This window comes from Cebus imitator, unplaced genomic scaffold, assembly GCF_001604975.1.
Source record: "Cebus imitator isolate Cc_AM_T3 unplaced genomic scaffold, Cebus_imitator-1.0 Scaffold301, whole genome shotgun sequence".
Classification (NCBI taxonomy): Eukaryota; Metazoa; Chordata; class Mammalia; order Primates; family Cebidae; genus Cebus; species Cebus imitator.
Genome location: NW_016107616.1, coordinates 2,080,723 through 2,086,794, shown reverse-complemented (window position 1 = coordinate 2,086,794; position 6,072 = coordinate 2,080,723). Strand labels below are relative to the sequence as shown.

The 6,072-nt window shown below is 32.7% G+C and overlaps 1 pseudogene; it reads left to right on the top strand.

Annotated features, from left to right (window-relative positions):
* Nucleotides 1-2,869: 2,869 nt before the first annotated feature.
* On the top strand, nt 2,870-3,533 carry LOC108285567 (annotated as a pseudogene).
* Nucleotides 3,534-6,072: the final 2,539 nt, after the last annotated feature.

Here is a 6,072-nt window from a genome sequence, read left to right as displayed (position 1 = left end):
TGTATATGGTAGTAGTGACAATTATCACCTGTGGTATACTTAAAATAGTGTATGGCAGCAAGTGCTTAAGAAATGTTAGTATTTATTTTCACTGTTGTATTATTATTTAACTCATCAAAATTAAGATGACACTGCAAAAAGGAAAACAATTCATAATAAAGAAATATATATATACACACACAAATATATATCAGTATTTATAAAAATGTTCCCTTTAATCGTGCACATAATAGGGTCTTGTTAGACAGTCTCTGCTTTCCACAGATTCAAAGCATTGTGTTTGAATAGGCTCTACTTTGACTATAGGGCCCCTTTTTGATATCTGCAAGAATAACCAGCAACAGAATCACCAGGACACAACCTAGCATTTCAGAGTTACAATCCTTCTGCTAGAAAGTGGAAGAAAAGGAAAGATGTCATTTACAATGTTGATTTTAAGTACAGCTTGTTCATCTCAAAGAGATCAGTCTGCCAGCTCTTAGAAAATCTTGGGATTAGGCTTTTTTGTCCTCTTTCATGTATGGTTAAAGACATCTGAGTGTGTCTTTTTAATACAATGAATGAATGTATCTAGGAGAAGTAATAATCATTATAAAAATAACTTAATTTATTATTATTAAAGAATATATTTCCTAGAAATAATTGCTGGAAATTTTTAAGAAAGTTGAGGCTCAGATTTAGATAAATAAAAAGAATATTCTTAACACTTTCAACAAAGTTATAGTTATGCATATTGCTGAAGAGCTAAGATTATTTTTAATTCAACAGAAAGAAACTGATGAAATATTTGTATTCTCTGTACATGTGAGCTTGTACTGCATTCACTGTCATGACATGAAGTGAATCTAGAATTGGCCTGGATTAGCATGTCATCCCTAGGGCTGGATTCTTTTCCTAGGAACGTTGATGAGGATTCTGCTTACTGTAGGAAGCAAATTTTCCTTTAATGATGAATTTATCTACCAGATTTTTAAAAATGCATATATATTTTTGGAATCTGTTGAGTGGGTTGTGTTCTTATTATTCTTGGTGTACACTGACTGTATCTCCCACATTTAGCCTACAATCTTACCTCAAAACAATTGTATCATGTGCCAAAATTGTGTTTCTCCCAGTAATTATCAGTGTCTAAAGGTCATCTGAGAAGTGATAAAAGGAAGTCTTTAAAAACTTTTTCATTTAGAAAACAGTTTTTCATGAACATTGGTGATTTTTTCTTTTGTATTATGAAAGCAGATGGCCTTATGGTGTGAGCACATAATCCCCACAACAGAATCCTCCTTCATCACTCATTCCGTTAAAAAATGTAGTAGTGCTTATTAAGCAACACCAAATATCAGCATTGTGGTAAACACTGGGTTTAAAAAGATGAAAACATTCTTGCTTTCAAGAAACTTAACATTTGGTTGGCTTCTAGGATTTGGAAGCAGAGAGGCACATTGGCAAATTATGTTATTTAAATAGATTAATATTCTTTCAGAATTTGTGGTAGATCATCCACATACCTTTTATCCTTAATATTATAAAAATTACATTATTTGCAATATTAAAGCTAAAATATTTTTATACTATGGTTTTCTTAAACTACAGAAGTTATGCATGTACACATGATTATAATTATTTCAAAATAATACAAAACATACCAGCTAAAGGATAAAAAAATCTTGCTTCTCATTTTTCTTTCCTTTTCTCTTTAGCTTTCTTGGCCAAAGGCAAGAGCTACTAATCATTTAGGTGTATCCTTTGCAATATTTATCTAAAAAGAATAAATGTCTTGATGTGGGTCTTCTCATCCAGGAACAAGAAGTTTGCTGCATTTAGATATTTTTCTACCATGTTTTCTAATTTCTTGTTGCCAGTGATGGAGAAGTTATTTTTGATTTATATATTTCCACCTTTAGCAACATTACCATCTGCTCATATTTTTTCTAATATTTCTAAATTGAATCTCTATATATTCTAGAAAAATATAAATGCCATCTATACATAATTATATTATCTTTACTTTTAGTTTTTATTCTTTTTCCTTATTACACTTTTTGGATCTGGAGAACAATTTTGAGAAGTAGTCATGGCATTTCAGTCAATATGTGAATTTCATAATTTCATTTCAACTGTGTGAATCTCATAATAACTTCCACTGTTTAGCTAAGTTTAATATATGCTATTTGCATATATTATATTAAACAGTGAAAGTTATTATGAGATTCATACAGTTGCAGAAAGAAAAGTGACTATAGCTTGGCCTAAAGAACAATCTAAATTAGTAATCAAATGGAGCCAGCACTTGTCTCAGTAGATCAATTTTTATTTTTCTCTCTATTTTGACCTCCGTTTCTACAGCTACTGACTTCCCCCCTACTGACAGGGACCATAGACATGGAAATCTTCATGTTCAATATCTCAAAATTTTGCTAACCACTTGGAATTGAATCTCTTTCTTCAGCTTCAGTTTTAAAAAGAATAATGATTTTCATGGCTTTCCTAAGAGGTTTAGCTTTAAACAATGACCTAGGGGTTGGTGGCACCCTTCACCCCTACCATATACTCGTCTTGCTGTCAGGAGAAGTTCCCCACAGAAAATAGTTATTTTCTAGATGAAATGAATAGTGCTAAGCAAACAAACAAAAGATGTTAACTATAGTGGATGTCCCAGTCTTTTCAATGTCTTTAAAGGGATTACAGCAAATATACATTTACCTATGGAGTGTGATTGTGATAATCGCTATAATTTTCTGGTCGATACATTTTATAAAATAAGGAATTGGTGTATCTACATGCACTGGAAGACAGAGATCCTCTTTCTTTGCCTAACGCAGCCATGGCTCATTGTCCCAAGAAACATCTGGAGTGGGTAGCAGCTCCAATGCATGGGATGCTGGATAAATTGACCAGTGTGTTTGTTCCTTGTCCATCCACTGGTCCTCACAAGTTGAGAGAATGTCTCTCCCTCATCATTTTCCTAATGAACAGACTTACATATGACGAAGACACTTGAGATCTCCGTTACAGGAAATGAAGTAAAGAAGATTTGCATACAGTGGTTCCTTAAGATCGATAGCAAGGTCTGAACTGATATAACCTACCCTTCTGTATTTATAGATATCATCAGCATTGACAAGACAGGAGAGAATTTCCATTTGATCTATGACACCAAGGGTCACTTTGCTGCATTTCATATTACACCTGATGAGGCCACGTACAAGTTGTGCAAAGTGAGAAAAATCTTTGTGGGCACAGAGGAAATCCCTCATCTGGTGACTCCTGATGTTTGCACCATCTGCTACCCTGAGCCCCTCATCAAGGTGAATGATCCCGTTCAGATTGATTTGGAGACCACCAAGGTTACTGATTTCATCAAATTTGACTCTGGTAACCTGTGTATGTTCTTCTTTACTTCAAATGCAGCAAAGAATATATGTATGTGTGTCCATACATATATTCTTTGGGGGTATGCCGAGCATCATGGATATATTCATGGGGATGCCAAGCATCACAGATTTCCTCTGGAGCATCTGAGTACTGCTCCTTAAGTTCATGAATGACAGAGCTGCTCAATGCCCATCTCTTAGCTCGTTGTAGATGCTTCTTCTCCCGCTCAGCTTCTGTTTCATCATAATGTACTGGAACCAAGTGTGGTGGAACATATTTCTTAGACACTCCTATATATATATATATATATATATGGACAGACATACATATATTCTTTATACACACAGACACACACATATATATATATATATATATATATGGACAGACATACATATATTCTTTATACACACAGACACACACATATATATATATATATATAGACACATACACACATATATGAATAAAGAATATACCATATATTCCTTATATATTATTTATCCAATTATCCATTGTTGGACACAGATTGTATTTGTTATTGTGAATAGTGCTACAATAAGCATGAGAGAGCAGATATCTCTTTCAGATCCTGATTCCATTTTTTTTTTTTTTTTTTTTTTGGCTATATACTCAGAAGTGGGATTGCTGGATCATATGATAACTCCATTTTTAATTTTTTGAGGAACCTCCATATTGTTTTTCACAGTGGCTGGATCATTTTATACTCCCATGAGAAGTGCACAGAATTCCAGTTTCTCCACATCCTTGCCAACACTTCTCATCTTTCTTTTTTGATAATAGTCATTCTAACAGGTATGAGGTGATATGTGATTTTAGTTAAAAGGTAAAGGGTTCTACACAGACTCAAGTTTCTCTTGTTTTAACTCTTGCTTCCTCTGCTTTTTTCCCCTCATTTTTTTCCCTCTTCCTCTTACTCCTCCCTGTCCTCCTTTTTGGCTATTTCCTCCCTCCGTGAACCTTGACAAACTGTAGGTTTGAAAAAATATCTCTTAAAATATCTATTCTGAGGGTTGTTAGGGTAAAATTTAACAATCATTTCAATCAAAAGGTGTGAATAACTGGAACAATTTCTGACCTTGTCAGCTGTAAGTTTAGTAGCAGTCAGAGATGAAGAAAGCTGCAACCAGGACCAGACCACATGGACCCATATTTTTCTTCTTCTCCTATAAAAGCTGCAATTCTGTTGTGGCTCAAAGTCACCTGTAGAGTATCTATAGTGCAGGTGCTATAGAAGTATATCAGCTGAGTAAAGCCATTAGCCACTGTTTAAATCATTTCAACTACATATTTCCTACCTGACAAGCACAAATAATATAGTTTATAGCATTGAGATTCATAGTGATGAAGATTATTGCATTCCTTAGAAAAACTCTCTTAGCCACAATGTATTACTCTAATTCACAGCAGGACTGGATTTTTTAGACTTTATTTATATTTCTGTATCTTTTTTATTTAATCAAAGGGATTGGACTATAATTTTTTAAATAACCATTTACATTTTGTAATATAAGATCTTGCCAACCTTGAGGGGTCTTCTGTATTTTCTACCTTGTGAAAGACTTTTCTATATCATTGGAATTAACTGCACTTTGATGACTTTAAAATACTTGGAAATAAAGCTGTTGTGGGTTGACGTTTTTAAAGAGATACAGTTTTTAATCTATGATTTTCTAGTCATATTGAGTAAACTTTGTTATTTCATATTTCTTCAAAACTTTTTGTGTTAATGGATAAAAATTGCATGTTGTAATCTCCCATTATTTATGAAATATTTTTCCATATCTGTATTCTACTTGCTTCATTCTTAAAGTTGTTTATTTATGTTTTCTTACTTTTTTGAGAGGCAAAAATTGCTTTTGTCTTTTATTACTATTCTTACTGTTAGATTTTCTACTTGATTTGTTTCTGCTTTTATCTTTATTAATTCCTCTCATGAGTTGTGCCTTATATTTCCTTGATCCTTTAATTTTCCTTGATCTTTGAATTGGATGTCTAATTTTTCCAGTCTTTTTGTTTTCCAAAGTATGTGTTTTGGATTATGCAAATTACTTAGTAGCACTTTAGCTCCATTCAGCAGGCTTTGATATGAAGTGCCTTTCTAAATAATTTGTAATGTTAAAATTGATATTCTCTGTAACCCTACTGCTATGTTGAAGTGTGTTTTATAAATTTAAGAGGATTCGTTTATTTTTTATACTCTTGGTTTTTAATTTCCAGCAACCAATATTCTGGCAAGATGTTTGAAGCAAGTATGAATCTAGTTTAAGTGAAATTTCTTCAGCTTTGTAACACTTTATTTAAACTGTTACTTTGTTTTCTTTTCTTCATTCTCTTTGTTCTTTTTCCTGGAACTACTATTATCTGGATGTCCAAATTGAGTCTAGCTTCCATGAGAAACCTTCTCATGTTATTTCACTCTTTATTTTTTTTCACTGCCTTCTGGGGGAACTCCTTGGAACTATTACTAGTTGGCTTCCTAATTCAATTTTAGCTAAGTGCATTCTGCTATTCACCTATCTGTGATTTTTTTTAAATTAATCATAATTTTTGTCATTTTAATTACTTCGATTAGTCTTTTCTAAACGACAGTATTTCTCAGGGTGCTAAGTTTTGTCAAATTTAATTGTTGATATTCATTATAATTAATTTTTTTAAAAATTGGTTATGTGCTTATTGAATATA